The sequence below is a fragment of the Chelonoidis abingdonii genome, chromosome 4 (genome assembly GCF_003597395.2).
Source record: "Chelonoidis abingdonii isolate Lonesome George chromosome 4, CheloAbing_2.0, whole genome shotgun sequence".
Classification (NCBI taxonomy): Eukaryota; Metazoa; Chordata; order Testudines; family Testudinidae; genus Chelonoidis; species Chelonoidis abingdonii.
The window spans coordinates 76577571-76592843 of record NC_133772.1 but is presented as its reverse complement, the minus strand read 5'-3'; the positions used below and the strand labels follow the sequence as shown (position 1 = coordinate 76592843).

At 46.3% G+C, this 15273-nt stretch overlaps 1 protein-coding gene across 1 annotated transcript in view; it reads right to left on the bottom strand.

Annotated features, from left to right (window-relative positions):
- Positions 1–11048, bottom strand: part of CD82 (CD82 molecule) — a 70106-nt gene extending 59058 nt beyond the window's left edge. Inside the window, exon 1 of the mRNA XM_032790416.2 lies at positions 10873–11048. The gene's annotated coding sequence lies outside the window, so the exon portion shown is untranslated. The remainder of the gene's footprint in view (positions 1–10872) is intronic.
- Between the last annotated feature and the right edge of the window lie 4225 nt (positions 11049–15273).

The following is a 15273-nucleotide window of genomic DNA, read 5'->3' as shown; positions in this document are numbered from 1 at the left end:
TAGCTACGGAAGAGCTACCCACAATGCAACGCTTCAGAAATCGACATTAGCCTCGGACCGTGGACGCACAACGCCGAATTACTGTGCCTAGTGTGGCCGCATGAAATCGAATTTATAATATCAGTTTTATAAAACCGATTTTAGCTCATTCGATATTATCCCGTACTGTAGACGTGGACTGAGAGGAAGGGATGGGGTGGCAATTGCTTTGTGAAGCCAAGAAGCAATTGAGGCTTGCTATTGAGGGCTGTCTCTGACCCACAGGGCCCCAGCATCTTGCTAGTAGCCACTTCCCCACTCCCCCGCGCACATACTCACAGAGTGAGTGAGTGTCATGGCCCCAGACAACCATTGTTCAACTCCGATTATTCACCCCACACCCCTCCTGCAGATTCCCATTCAGCTCTCCCATCCATAGCCCATTCTCACTAGCAGCAGTAAGAAACAGAAGGAATGGCCAGAAAGGCTGTACACTTTACCTTGTTTCATACACAGTTAGCCAGGGCTTTTCCCCCTTCTAGATATGGTCCTTGACCCATTATTAGTTTAGTGCTTGCTCTGTGCTGCACGGGACCATCAGTGAAACCAGTTCCTGTCTTAAAGAGCTTACAGTACAAGAGGCAGATCGGAACACCAACTGCACATCCCAGAGGAAGGAAAACTTGGGAGTTCATAGGGACTTTTTGTGGGCCTTTCAGAGAAAGTGTTTTTAGGGTGGATATTGAATGCAGAAAGAGGGCGGCAGCTTGATAGATTGATGGGAAGGGCCTTTTACACCAGTGAGCAGCATGGGAAAGTCTGTTTGGGGAGTGAAGGGCGGGGGAAAGAGAGGATAGACAAATCAAAGCTAAAGCCGTGAAGTTTAAGAACTTTGTATTGTTATAGCACTGCTCCCATTGTGCTAGTAAGAGACAGTCTCTGCCCTGAAGAGCTTAAAAGATCTGTTTCTTCTATTTAAGAGGGTGGGAGGAGAGTAGAGGCTCAAAAAGGTGAAGTAACTTTCAGGTCAGCAGCCTCCTTAATCCCAGTACAGAACCCAGTCCACTAAATCATGCTACCTTGTTGCAGAGGACAAAGGGAAGCCTGACTCAGTGATGGGGGAGGTTGGAGAAGGTGGTGATGTTTCTCGTCACAAGAGCACATCCTATCCTACAGGTAAGGATGAGCTGGTCCCACTTACCCCTCCAAAGACCAGCTTGCAACCCAATACAAATTGCATACCAACATTCATATCCGGATGGCCAGCTCTGCAAGGGTTAAGGATACAAGGTCTTGGCTGTGGGGTAAGGCACTGGACCAGCATGTAAACCTTACTGACTTATTGCACAATTACAACGATAAGGCTAGGGACTGGGCCCCCATCACCGGGCTCACACCCAGAGAATTCCATACCTATCTGATTTATAAACAATCAGGGAGGTAGTTTCAGAACTGCAACAACTGATATGCATCTCCAGCTAAAGACCTGGCCCAGCTAGCCTGAGAAATCAACAGTGAAACTGAGAAAAGACCGGAGACCACATTTCTCCCTGGAAACTGGAAACTTTATACCACCACCACTGATGAAAGAGCATCTTGGTACCTGGTTAACACACCTCGTACATAGCGCGCTGGGTGTCCTCACTGACAGGCATTACTCAAGGGCCTAATAACAGCTAAACTAAGAGATTCTCCACTTGTGGCACAGCACAAGGCCCAGTCAACCAGCAGCATCTTAAACCCAGCCTATAGTCACTTTCTGCGTAAGCTTAGTACAAGGGTAGAGCCAAAACACACACTCTGCAGTTCAGCTTTTAAGTCACCTTTGACATCTCAGACAAGCAAGTTTCTAGTCATCCATCAGAGAATGAGGCAGGCATTATGGCAGAGGATATCTAAACCCTAATGCAAGTTAGCAGCCAAGATCAAAGTTTGGTCATCCATGTTTAATGGGTCAAAGTCCTGTGGCACCTTATAGACTAACAGACGTATTGGAGCATAAGCTTTTGTGGGTGAATACCCACTTTGTCAGATGAATTCTTAATAGGCTATTTCTATACCTTGCCCCCATATAACATAGACTGTACATACATTTATTTCTACCTGAACAAACATGGCCACTTACAAGATGCTCATATTTCTAAACCCAGATTAGCAGAACTCCCCTGGAGCTGATAGGCTGTATGTCCAACTTGCCCTAGCATATGGAAGTTTTTCTCGGATCTCTGTGCCACTCCACAGCATTGACCAAGTGGAAATTAGCTCCTGGCAGAAGCTCACTAATAGACAGAATCCCCATGAAACACTACAAGTAATGACTACTTGAATCTATTTCCTTATAACTATCCTCACACCTCTCGTCAACTGTCTGTAATTGACTATCTTGATAAATCACAAGAAGAGTTTTTTCCCCCCACTGATAAACAGGTCATCTTCATTAGTTAGCCTCTTACAGCTGGGATGGCATCTTTTCTCTATGTGTGTATGTATTATATATATATTGCACACACACGCACCCTTTATATGTTCCATTCTATGCATCTGATGAAGTGGACTGTAGCCCAAGAAAACTTATGCTCAAATAAATTTGTTAGTCTAAGGTGCCACAAGTACTTCTATTCTTTAAGGATGCAGACTAACAACTACTACTCTGAAATTTCATCTCAGTAGCTAATGATCCTCCTGTTACAGAACATCTAGCAGCCTTGATATCCTTACATACAAAAGCCAGACATGGCATTTTCCAGTTCTCAATCACAGGAACGGTCATATTGGAACACGGAAGTGATCTGTCCCATCCCCAGCAGTGTCCACAGCCTTCACAAACAGGGATAAACCTCTTAACACCCACATGATTGTGCAGTGCTATATTGCAGCGTAGTTAGGAAATGTTTCTTCCTGACCCCAGCTGGTCACCTCCTTATGCTCTGACACATGAGGATGGATGGCCTTTGGAAGTTTTTTTTTTTTTTTTTTTTACAAGTGCTGTAACCCCTAATGAAGTGGCACTTTCCAGCTGTTAGGGTTTATAGATACCAGATTAGCTATTTTCCTCAATATGTGGCAGTAAGTTTCACGTGTTCAATACAATGTCATATAAAGTATTTCCTTTTGCTTAGTTCTAGTACGGTTGTCTGAATTCTACAGGTCCTTCTGTAAATTGGAATATCCAGTTATTTATTGGTCTCTCTTCTTTCCCTAGGAAGGTACAAGACACTCAAGACTACGTTTGCCTCTTCCCTCCCCTTCTTTTGCCTTGAATTAGTTTCAATTACCCTCCTTAAGGGCTTTTCTATTTCTGCCATAGCTGAGATGTGACTGAACTTGGACACAAGGTGAGGCTGCCCTTGGTTTATAGCATTTCCTATGTTGTTCTAAATCCCTGTCTTGACAACCTGATGTTTTATCGACTCTGGCTGCCACTGCCCAGTGAGCAGTCATCTTTGTAAGCGACCTACGGTAACCCCTCATCTTTCCTCTGGGAGATTATACTGAATTCTGAACCTGTCAGCGTGCACAGACAGTTCAAGCCACTCTTCCCAGTACACAGTACCTTGCATTACACTTATGCTGCCCAGTTTTAAATTACCCATTGTCTTCACAATCCTCCCTACTCTTGAGTATTCTATGCCAAGTATTAATAAGTTCTGCCAGTGCTACCCTACCCAGCTCCAGCTTCCACAATGTATTGACCATCAGCCCTAGCACAAGTGCCTGGGTGCCTCCACCATTAACTTCTTACCACGTTGAGACCTTCCTTTAAAGCCTACCCTTTGCTTCTTCTTAACCCCATCATTTGGGAGATATTTACAAGTTACCTGAAGAGCTGGAGGTTGATAATTTGTTGGTCCCATATAATTAAACAAAGGTCCCCAAAGAGAAGATGTTTCCTATAACTCTCTCTCCAAATATCCATCTTTAATTATCATCTGATGGAAGAGTTCCCACTCCTGACAGGCCTAAATGTGTCCTAGAAAGACTACAGTTCCCGGCATGTAGTGCTCCAGGGGCAGGCCAGTGAAGGGGTAACATGCCACTTAGATGTGAACCTGTGGTCCTGATGAGGTGCAAATGAAGAACTCTTCAAAGGCTGAGATAGGTCAAGGGTCTATAGTAAGTCACCTCGCAAGTTTCTTACTAAAACCAGATCTTTACATATTTTAAAGGAAGAGAAGCATTTGATAGCCTGAGTGAAAGCTGAGAGGGTCCATGCAAAGACTAAGACACAAGCCTATCACCACCTGTCCCACAAAGACATACTTACAGAGCTTTCCAATACAGATGTCTTCTGTGGGGCTAATTTGCTTCAGTAGTAGTTTGAATACCCCTTCACACCCTAACACTTTAATCTCAGATGTATTTACAGAGCCTCCTTTTTTAAAGCGTCATGCTTCGATGGACCTTACAGAAGCACAGGAAGGGAGCAGGATATAAAATGCTTGCCAAACCTAAGATTGTTCTGAAGCAGGCCAGAACTTAGGTCATGTCTCTAAAGTACACAGCTGAAGCAGTGCAGTTGTACTGCTACAGCTGCACCATGGCAGGGTATCTGGTGAAGATGCTTTATGCCGATGGGAGAGAGCTCTCCTGTTAACATAAAAATCCCACCTCCATGAGTGGCAGAAGCTATGTTGGTGAGAGAAGCTCTCTAGCCAACATAGTGCTGTGCATACGTGAGCGCTTACGTCTGTGTAACTTATGTCGCTCAAGGGGGTGAATATTCCACCCACGAAGCAACGCAAGTTTTATTGACGTAGGCTGTAGCAGTGATATAACTTTAGAGCTCCTCTGTGACACATGCCTTAAGCTCGGTCCCCAATTCAAGCATCTTCACTGCAAGGAGGAGGAGCCAGTGTCAACCTAAGAATTCCACATGAAGTTCAGTCACACTGTATGAAGTTTAGAACGAAAGGAAGAGGCACCCAGAGAAGAGGAGCAGATGCAAGCAGCTGGATGCTGAGCTTTGAAGAGGCTCTGGTAGGACATCTCCTTCACCAGCCTCCAGGTTATGTTGCACCTGACTGTGCTGAGACACCAAACAAAGTGGCATGCTAACTGCAATGAAGACAGTCCAGATGAGCTGCATTGTTAAAGGTGTGAAATCTTCACAAGGGAGGAGGCTCCAGGCAATTGGGTAGGGCTAGCCCTATGGAGGAAGCTTTCATCTCATTCTGACACATGCACTGGTATGAAACTGAGTGAATGCTTCAGGCACCTGCCCTGCTGCCTCCACCTATACTGAGAGGAGTGGGTCCCCTACTCCCAACCCCAGTTTCACACTAGTGACTCAGACTCACAGCACTGTGCACTCACACACAGAAGCAGGAAGTGCTGCTGCTGATCAGTACAATAGAGAAGACCAACCAAAGTCAAGCTGGGTTCTCGGCCAAACCGGCTGACCGAAGTGGAACTGTTCTAATCCAAAATACTTCTCCCTCGTAGAGGAAATTACATGTGCACTATTGATAACAGAAGAGGAAGCAAGAGAAAAAGCTGTCCCCTTCCATTAAATGGGGACTGTCCCTGAATCTGTATCATTGCTTTCAGGGTGACTAACCAGTGCCTTTTTTTTTGGCTCACAGTGATAGGACATCCCAATGTGAACAAGCATCAAGGTACCTCAGGAACACAAACATCCCATGTTTTTACAGAATGGCTGGAATTCTTGCTCCAAGACAGACACTTGGTACCAGACCCCTATATCAGTTTGTGTCTGAGCAGGAATGGAAATCATACTCCAGTCAGTTGTTCCAACCAAAACTTGTATTCAGTGCTCAGGACACCCACAAGAGTGCCGCCTGGACGTGTCTCAGAGCATAACCAAGCCTATTTGCTTCTTTTTCCACAGGTCCATCTCCCGTTAGCGTCCACACATACTGTGCTTGATCGGCATCCTATAAAGCAGCAAGAATTTGTCACCTTTGCAGCTATTTGTCATCAGATACACCAAATGTGCACAACACCAACCCATTACTGTGATTGCAAAGTTGTCACTGAAACACTAGCTTCCTCTCCACAGTTCTTTGCAATACCAGTTCTGCCATGGAAGTTGTAGCATTATAAAATAGTTCAATCTCACCAGTCTGTAGGAATCTAGCCACAAGTTTCTAACCTTCAGAGATCTGAGGCGGCATGTGAGCATGAGTATTGCATACCAACTCAACCTCACTGCATGACCGGATTCCAGCATCAGAGGCCGGATCTACACTACACATTTAAATCGATTTAAACAGCGTTAAATCGATTTAACGCTGCACCCATCCACACTACACTGCTCTTTATATCGATTTAAAGGGCTCTTTAAATCGATTTCTGTACTCCTACAAAACGAGAGGAGTAATGCTAAAATCGATATTACTATATCGGATTAGGGTTAGTGTGGACGCAAATCAACATTATTGACCTCATTATTTTACAGTAGCTACCCACAGTGCACCACTCCAGAAATCGATGCTAGCCTTGGACCATGGACGCACATCACCGAATTAATGTGCCTAGTGTGGACGCGCACAATCGACTTTATAATATCTGTTTTATAAAATCGGTTTAAGCTAATTCGAATTTATCCTGTACTGTAGACGTGGCCAGAGACTGAAGAGAAGCAGCATTTTTCCCCACAGACAGAGGCAGCCGGGGGAGATGGTAGTATCCCAAAGTGAGAGTCCTATGTAGAGAGAGGAACTGTCACATATCCCAGGACTGTGAAGCCTTTCTACAGTCCCAGACTTGTGCAGAATCCACATATGCAGCCAATCAGGCGGTGTTGTCAGAAGCTATACAGGGTCAGACCTGTTCAGTACTTTGATGGGAGATGTCCAAGAGAACACATGGTGTTGCAAGAAGTGACACTGGTGATTCTGTAATGGGCACTCTTGGACCCAAGTCACTACTGTATTAATGCACCAGAGGTGTGGGCAGGGACAGAACCCCAGCTGCCAAAATCTCAAGCTCTGTCCCTGAGTACAAGATGTAACTAAAAAGATTCAGTCTCTAACATTACAAAGGCTTGTAGAACAACTTTGTGTATCTCAAAAACTCCTCTAGTTCACCAATAGAAGTTGGTCCAATAAAAGACATTACCCCACCCACCTTGTTTCTGAAAGCCATGGGAACAAATACACAGGGGCTGCTGTAATTTCAAGCTACCATTTGTTTGGGAACTCTGGCAACTTCATTTTAAAGTCCTGCAGAATCCAGTGTAGGATTTAGGTGTAACCTCCCATGAATCCTTACTCAGACTGTAACAGACTCATTACAACTCCTAGGGCAAAGTGGATTGTTCACAGCCAACATCTGTATGTTAAACTACAAAGGATGCTCTCAGTCATTACCTTTAGCAACATCCTTATTAGATGCAACAGGCTGGACCATTTCTGAGGATTTGTCATATTCGGTACAAGTCTCCGCAGATGCTGTTATGACATCTAACAGAATTAGTGCCCCATTGCCAAGTCAGCTAACCCACCCAAGTACCATTAGCGTATAAGTGTGGCACACTCATGCCCCAAACGACTCCGAGGAAAGGCAAATATATTTTAAAGGGTTAGGAATAACTATACTGAACCAAGAAAAAATGTGGACTGTGGAGCTCACAGCTGCATAAGAACATAAGACTGGCTGTACCAGGTCAGACCAAAGATCCATCTAGCCCAGTATCTGTCTACTGACAGTGGCCAATGCCAGGTGCTCCAGAGGGAGTGAACTTAACAGGCAATGATCAAGTGATCACTCTCCTGCCATCCATCTCCATCCTCTGACAAATAGAGGCTAGAGACACCATTCCTTATCCATCCTGGCTAATAGCCATTTATGGACTTAACCACCATGAATTTATCCAGTTCTCTTTTAAACGCTGTTATAGTCCTAACCTTCACAACCTCCTCAAGTAAGGAACTGCAGGACACTAAGTTCACTAAAAAAGCTCATCATACTTCTAGACAAAAAGAAGGATCAGACAGTCACTTGAACAAAGGCAATATGTGCATCAGTACTAGGCAGGATAACATATACCTTTTAAGGCCTTATGCTTATCACCACATGGGTCAGAAAAACCTACCAACTATTTAAATTCCTGCACGGTTTCCATTGCTAGGAATCTGGATAGCTAACCAGATAGGTTATGCCAAAAAAGTAATACATACATCCTCTACCCTAGTGATAACTAAAAATCTGGATGAACAGATGATCCTTGCAGTCTAAAGGCATAGTGCAAGATTAGGGTGAGTGGTGGGTCATCATAAGGACACAGTTCAAAAAGCAGGCTTCTTCAAAGAATTTCCTGCCATGGACAGTTGTAGATCCCAGCAGATTTTAACCACTGTGACAGGACACAGGAGATGTCATCTCTAAAATAAAAGCGTCCCAGACTACTTGGTATCCTACAGTTACTTTCCTCTGAAGCATTCAGCACCAATACTGTAAATTACAGTTGAAAAAGCTTAGATGAACCACTAAATCAAGATTTCCACTGCCCTTTAGACCAAAGCCACTGTGGTATATACAGTAGAACCTCAGAGTTATGAGCGCCAGAGTTACAAACTGACCAGTCAACCACACACACCTCATTTGGAACTGGACATACTGAGACAGCAGCAGACACAACAAATGCAAATACAGTACAGAATGGTGTTAAATGTGAACTACTAAAAAAATAAAGGGAAGCAGTATTTTTCTTCTACATAGTAGTTTCAAAGCTGTAGTAAGTCAATGTTCAGTTGTAAACTTTTAAAACAACCACCATAATGTTTTGTTCAGAGTTACAAACTTTTGTGAGTTACCAACCACCTCCATTCCTAAGGCATTTGTAACTCTGAGGTTCTGGTGTGTTGTAGGGTACTCTGTGAGGCAGCAGAACACAATAGCATCACTGCACAGCAAGGCAGTGCCATTTTAGCAGCTCTAGCAAGACCACACCTGGCATATAGTATTCAGTTCTGGGCACCACATTACAAGATATTGACACAAGTTGACATTTAGAAAAGATCAGGCCAAAGCTGGAGGGAATATGGGGAACAAGTGAGATAAGAAACAATTAACAAGACTGGCTGGTGGAAGAAATACCATGATAATCACCTGTGTTAGCAGAGAGGCAAACAAACATCAAGAAGGGAGAGCAGTTAGACACATCCCTCTGTACCACAAGGAGGAAGATTTATTAGGCTGGATAACAATCACACCAGTGTCCCAACAGTCAGAGGTGACAGGCTGATGGGAGGAGCCTCAGCTGGTATCCTTATACCAGATTACACAAGGTGCAGTGAACTGCCTGGAACAGTCCTGCACTGGTAGTAAAATGGGACTTTTCCAGCTCTAGCATCTGAGATAAGCTGGCATGGCTGAATGAGATCAGAGCACCTGCCTCCACCCTAGCTAAGTCCTAGTAACTTGGCAGTAGCTGCTGCATTCCAGCAGGAGAAACCCTCCTGGAGCAGCTACAAGTCCACCGCCATTCAGGACAGTCCTTTCCCATTACAGTGCCACTGCTACCTTGAGTTTAAACCCACCCAGGAACAGCAGCTTTTAATTAACCCACCATGGCAAAGTAAAGGCAGCTCTCAGCAGACACAGCTGTTTGGCCAAGCGTCAGATAGAAGTGTTCTGAAGTAAATAAATAAGCTTCCTAAGGAAGGATCCTCTGTGGCAGGTCAAATTAGCTGAATTTATTAAACGTTAGCGAGCAGGTATTTATATACAGATCTAGCACTGCAAGGGCACGGGCTTGCACCGAAAGACGAGTTCCATTAAAGGAAGATCTTTTTAAAAGTTTTCCTCCAAAACAAGCAGCTGAAAAAAGAGCCATAATCGCTGCTGGCTTGTTGCCCCCTCTCCTGCCGTCTCTGACAGCTCAAGCCCCTCCAGGCTGGGATCGCTTGTTCCCACTGGCAGTCCCTAGAGTCCTCTCGGGACCTGCGAAGTAAGAGGTGCCAGAGAAGTACGCGACAGCCCCAAGGGTCACGGGGCACAGGGCCCCCGCCTTTTCAGACGGGCGGGCTGCACAAGGGTTTTTTTAATCCGGATCCTTCGCTTTCTCTGGAAAGTTCATACGGAGTTTCCCACCACTCAGCTAGTGAAAGCCCCGATACGCTTCGGTCCAATCTCGCCCACTGGGAAAGTCCCCCTTGCTCCGAGTGGCAGGCGCAGCTACAGCTCCAGTGACACATACACACGTGTGGGGATTGTGCCAGGGAGTCTCCCAAGCTGGGGGAGGGGGGCGGGGAATCCCTCCGAGTTGATTTACAACCACAGCTGCTTCTTCCCCGAATGCCCATCGCGTTTGACCCCAGATCGTGAGAAAACAAACCAGCTCCGCTGCTCGCTACGGGTCTCAATGCCTACACTTTTTTTGAGGAGGGGGATGGGGGGAGAAGAGACGCACAGCCCGTTTCACAGCCCAGCCCACCGCTCTCCAACCCCTCCACGCGGTGGGGGTCAAACGCTGCTCGCGGGCAGAGACACCCCCGGGGAGATCTGGGGTCTCCTGGAGCATCACCAATCCCCCCTACTCACCCTAAGCTGGGCCTTTGGGGGCGCCAGCAGGATTGTTAGCAGCACAAGCCGGGGAGGTCGCTGCGTGCAGCGCGGGGGGGCGGGGGGGGGGAAGGACTCGGCGCTCCTGCTCCATTTACATGCGGTTACAGGGCACGGCCACTCCACTTCACGACCCTTAAGGATCCAGAACTCCGGGAAGAAACCCTAGGAAACGCTACGTGCCCTGGGAGCGGGTACCCCCCGCCCCCAGGCTGCAGACCCCTCTCCCCATCTCGCCCGCCCTGGACTCTCTCGGTCACTTTCCCGGCAAGTTTCCAAGGCGCGGCCCCTCTCCCGCCGCTCCCCAGCAGCTCTGCCCAGGCCCGGGGGCGAGCGGGGCCTGCCGCGGGGGCGCTGCGCTCTCACCTGCAGCTGGGACCGAGCGACACGTAACAGGCTCCTTCCCTTGGCGAGATTCAGTCGATGTGGCTACTGGCTTGCCCGGCTGCTTTCAGTTCTTCGGGCCAGGAGGAGTCAGCTGCAACCGCCAACCCCCTGGAGCAGGCCGGAAACGCCTCCTCGCCCCTTTAACCCTTCCCTGTCCCAGCCCCAGCCCCAGCCCCAGCCCAGACGGGAGCCGAGCCAACCAGCCCAATGCATTCCGGCAGCTGCGCGTCAACTGCGAGCCCGCTTTAACCCTTCCCTCCCCCAGCTGCTTTCAGGGCTCAGCACACCCAGTGGCCCCAGCCAGCCCGCTCCAGTTCAGTGCGCAGTCCTTTCCTGCCGCGCCAAGCTGTGCCTTAAAGGGCGGGAATCACTGCCCCCAGAAGTCTGATTCCTTGTAAAAGGGGTGGCTGGGCAGTGGGTCTGAGTGCCAGTAACATATAGATTTCTGTAGGGTGGGATCAGCCTGCTGCTCTCTCTTTCCAGTATTGCCAATCCCAAGCATTCAGGCCCCTAAGATTATGAAACTGATTTAAAAATCAGGAGGTTGTATTGTTTTAATTTGCCTTACAGTGCACTGGCTTCAGGTTTTCAGGCTTTTCACTAAAAGCAGCAAAGAATCCTGTGGCACCTTATAGACTAACAGACGTTTTGGAGCATGAGCTTTCCTGAGTAAATACCCACTCCATTGGATGCATGTAGTGGAAATTTCCAGGGGCAGGTATATATATGCAAGCAAGTAAGCTAGAGATAATGAGGTTAGTTCAATCAGGGAGGATGAGGCCCTGTTCTAGCAGTTAAGGCATGAAAACCATGGGAGGAGAAACTGGTTTTGTAGTTGGCAAGCCATTCACAGTCTTTGTTTAATCCTGAGCTGATGGTGTCAAATTTGCAGATGAACTGAAGCTCAGCAGTTTCTCTTTGAAGTCTGGTCCTGAAGTTTTTTTGCTGCAGGATGGCCACCTTAAGGTCTGCTATAGTGTGGCCAGGGAGGTTGAAGTGCTCTCCTACAGGTTTTTGTATATTGCCATTCCTAATATCTGATTTGTGTCCATTTATCCTTTTCCGTAGAGACTGTCCAGTTTGGCCGATGTACATAGCAGAGGGGCATTGCTGGCATATGATGGCGTATATTACATTGGTGGACGGGCAGGTGAATGAACCGGTGATGGTGTGGCTGATCTGGTTAGGTCCTGTGATGGTGTCGCTGGTGTAGATATGTGGGCAGAGTTGGCATCGAGGTTTGTTGCATGGATTGGTTCCTGAGCTAGAGTTACTATGGTGCGGTGTGCAGTTACTGGTGAGAATATGCTTCAGGTTGGCAGGTTGTCTGTGGGCAAGGACTGGCCTGCCGGGCAAGGACTGGCCTGCCACCCAAGGCCTGTGAAAGTGTGGGATCATTGTCCAGGATGGGTTGTAGATCCCTGACGATACATTGGAGGGGTTTTATCTGGGGACTATATGTGATGGCCAGTGGAGTCCTGTTGGTTTCTTTCTTGGGTTTGTCTTGCAGTAGGAGGCTTCTGGATGCAACCTTGAGGTCTAGAAACTTTTTTTTTTTTTTAAGTAAGGTTGGGGGAGGAAAGATGAGATTTTTCACTTCATCACATGCCTCCAGGAGCTAAAGTTAGCTCAGGACTATCTATAGCAGCTGCAATCACACCTCATAATTGCTGTGTACACATAGGTTAGGCGTGCTTTGCAAGTATACTATACTGATATTCATACACTGATAAAGTGCTCCTAGTGCAGACATGATCTGTTTTTGGTAAGGCCTTGTCTACATACAAAAATTGCATCTCTTAAAGTATATCAGTATAGTTTAAATGGTACAACCCCCAGAGTGGCTGCAGTTAAACATAAGAACAAAGGTGCTTATATGTATATGGCTTATTTCTGTATGAGCAGAGGTATAAGTTTACCAGTGTAAGGGCTTGTCTAGACTTAAAACACTATGGCAGCACAGCTGCACCACTGCTGTAACACTTCAGTGAACACACTACCTATAGCAAGAGAAAGAGTTCTCCCATCTGCGTAGGTAATCCACCTCCCTGAGAGTTGGTAGTTAGGTCAACAGAAGAATTCTCCCTTCATCCTAACTCTGTCTACACCGGGGGTTAGGTGGATTTTTCACACCCCTGAGCTATGAAGTTATGCTGACCTAATTTCCTAGTGTAGACCAGGCCTGATATTCTGGTATTACTGCCTCCATATTAGAGGTTGTACTAGCATAACTGTGTCAGTAAAAATTCACATCCCTTCTGTCACAACTAAAATTTTGGTCTGTCTCTCTGAAATTTCCTCATGAATGTCCAGTTGTCATAGACTCATAGACTTCTAGACTTTAAGGTCAGAAGGGACCATTATGATCATCTAGTCTGACCTCCTGCACAGCGCAGGCCTCAGAATCTCACGCATCCACTCCTGTAACAAACCCCTAACCTATGTCTGAGTTACTGAAGTCCTCAAATTGTGGTTTGAAGGCCTCAGGCTGCAGAGAATGCTCCAGCCAGTGACCCGTGCCCCATGCAGCAGAGGAAGACGAAAAACCTCCAGGGCCTCTGCCAATCTGCCCTGGAGGAAAATTCCTTCCCAGCCCCAAATATGGCGACCAGTTAAACCCTGAGCATGTGGGCAAGACTCACCAGCCAGCACCCAGGAAAGAATTCTCTGTAGTAACTCAGATCCCACCCCATCTAACATCCCAGTGTGTATTCGTTCCCAGCTCCTAAACACATTCTCAAGCCTAAAGCATGATGTCACAGAAGCACCTTGGCCAATGATGTTAGGATTTTTTTTTTTAATGGAGATATACCTATCTCATAGACCTGGAAGAGACCCCAAAAGGTCATGGAGTCCAGTCCTCTACCCAGGACTGGCGCCGGGCCATTTCGCCGCCCCGCGCGCGGGTCTCGCGGCTCTGGTGGAACTGCCGCAGGTATTCCCGCAGAGGGTCCGCTGGTCCTGCGGTTCCGGTGGAGCTGCTGCAGGCATGCCTGTGGCAGGTATTTATCCCTCTGATATATTTATTAAAGAGCAATCATATCCCCCCTCAGCCTTCTTTTGGTTAGGCTAAACAAGCCAAGCTCTTTGAGTCTCCTTTCATAAGACAGGTTTTCCATTCCTCGGATCATCCTAGTAGCCCTTCTCTGTACCTGTTCCAGTTTGAATTCATCCTTCTTAAACATGGGAGACCAGAACTGCACACAGTATTCCAGATGAGGTCTCACCAGTGCCTTGTATATAATGGTACTAACACCTCCTTATCTTTACTGGAAATACCTCGCCTGATGCATCCAAAACCTGCATTAGCTTTTTTAACAGCATATCACATTGGCGGCTCATAGTCATCCTGTGATCAACCAATACTCCGAGGTCCTTCTCCTCCTCTGTTACTTCCAACTGATGTGTCCCCAATTTATAACAAAAATTCTTGTTATTAATCCCTAAATGCATGACCTTTGCACTTTTCACTATTAAATTTCATCCTATTACTATTACTCCAGTTTACAAGGTCATCCAGATCTTCCTGTATGATATCCCGGTCCTTCTCTGTGTTAGCAATACCTCCCAGCTTTGTGTCATCCGCAAACTTTATTAGCACATTCCACTTTTTGTGCCAAGGTCAGTAATAAAAAGATTAAATAAGATTGGTCCCAAAACGATCCCTGAGGAACTCCACTAGTAACCTCCTTCCAGCCTGACAGTTCACCTTTCAGTATGACCCGTTGTAGTCTCCCCTTTAACCAGTTCCTTATCCACCTTTCAATTTTCATATTGATCCCCATCTTTTCCAATTTAACTAATAATTCCCCATGTGGAACCGTATCAAATGCCTTACTGAAATCGAGGTAAATTAGATCCACTGCGTTTCCTTTGTCTAAAAAATCTGTTACCTTCTCAAAGAAGGAGATCAGGTTGGTTTGGCACGATCTACCTTTTGTAAAACCATGTTGTATTTTGTCCAATTACCATTGACCTCAATACTACAGATGTCAAACTAACAGGCCTGTAGTTACTGGATCACTTTTTTTCCCTTTTCTTAAAAATAGGAACTATTTAGCAATTCTCCAGTCATACGGTACAACCCTTGAGTTTACTGATTCATTAAAAATTCTTGCTAATGGGCTCGCAATTTCATGTGCCAGTTCCTATCAACTTAGGTCATGTCTACACTACAAACTTATGTCAACCTAAAGCTATGTGTACACTAGCACTTTTGTTGATATAACATATGTTACTCAGGGGTGTGAAAAAAAATCCCTCTGAACAGCATAAGTTACACTAACAGAATCGCCAGTGTGGACAATGCTATGTCAGCGGGAGGTGCTCTCCTGCTGACATAGCTACTGCTGCTCATTGTGGGTGGTTTAATTATGTCGA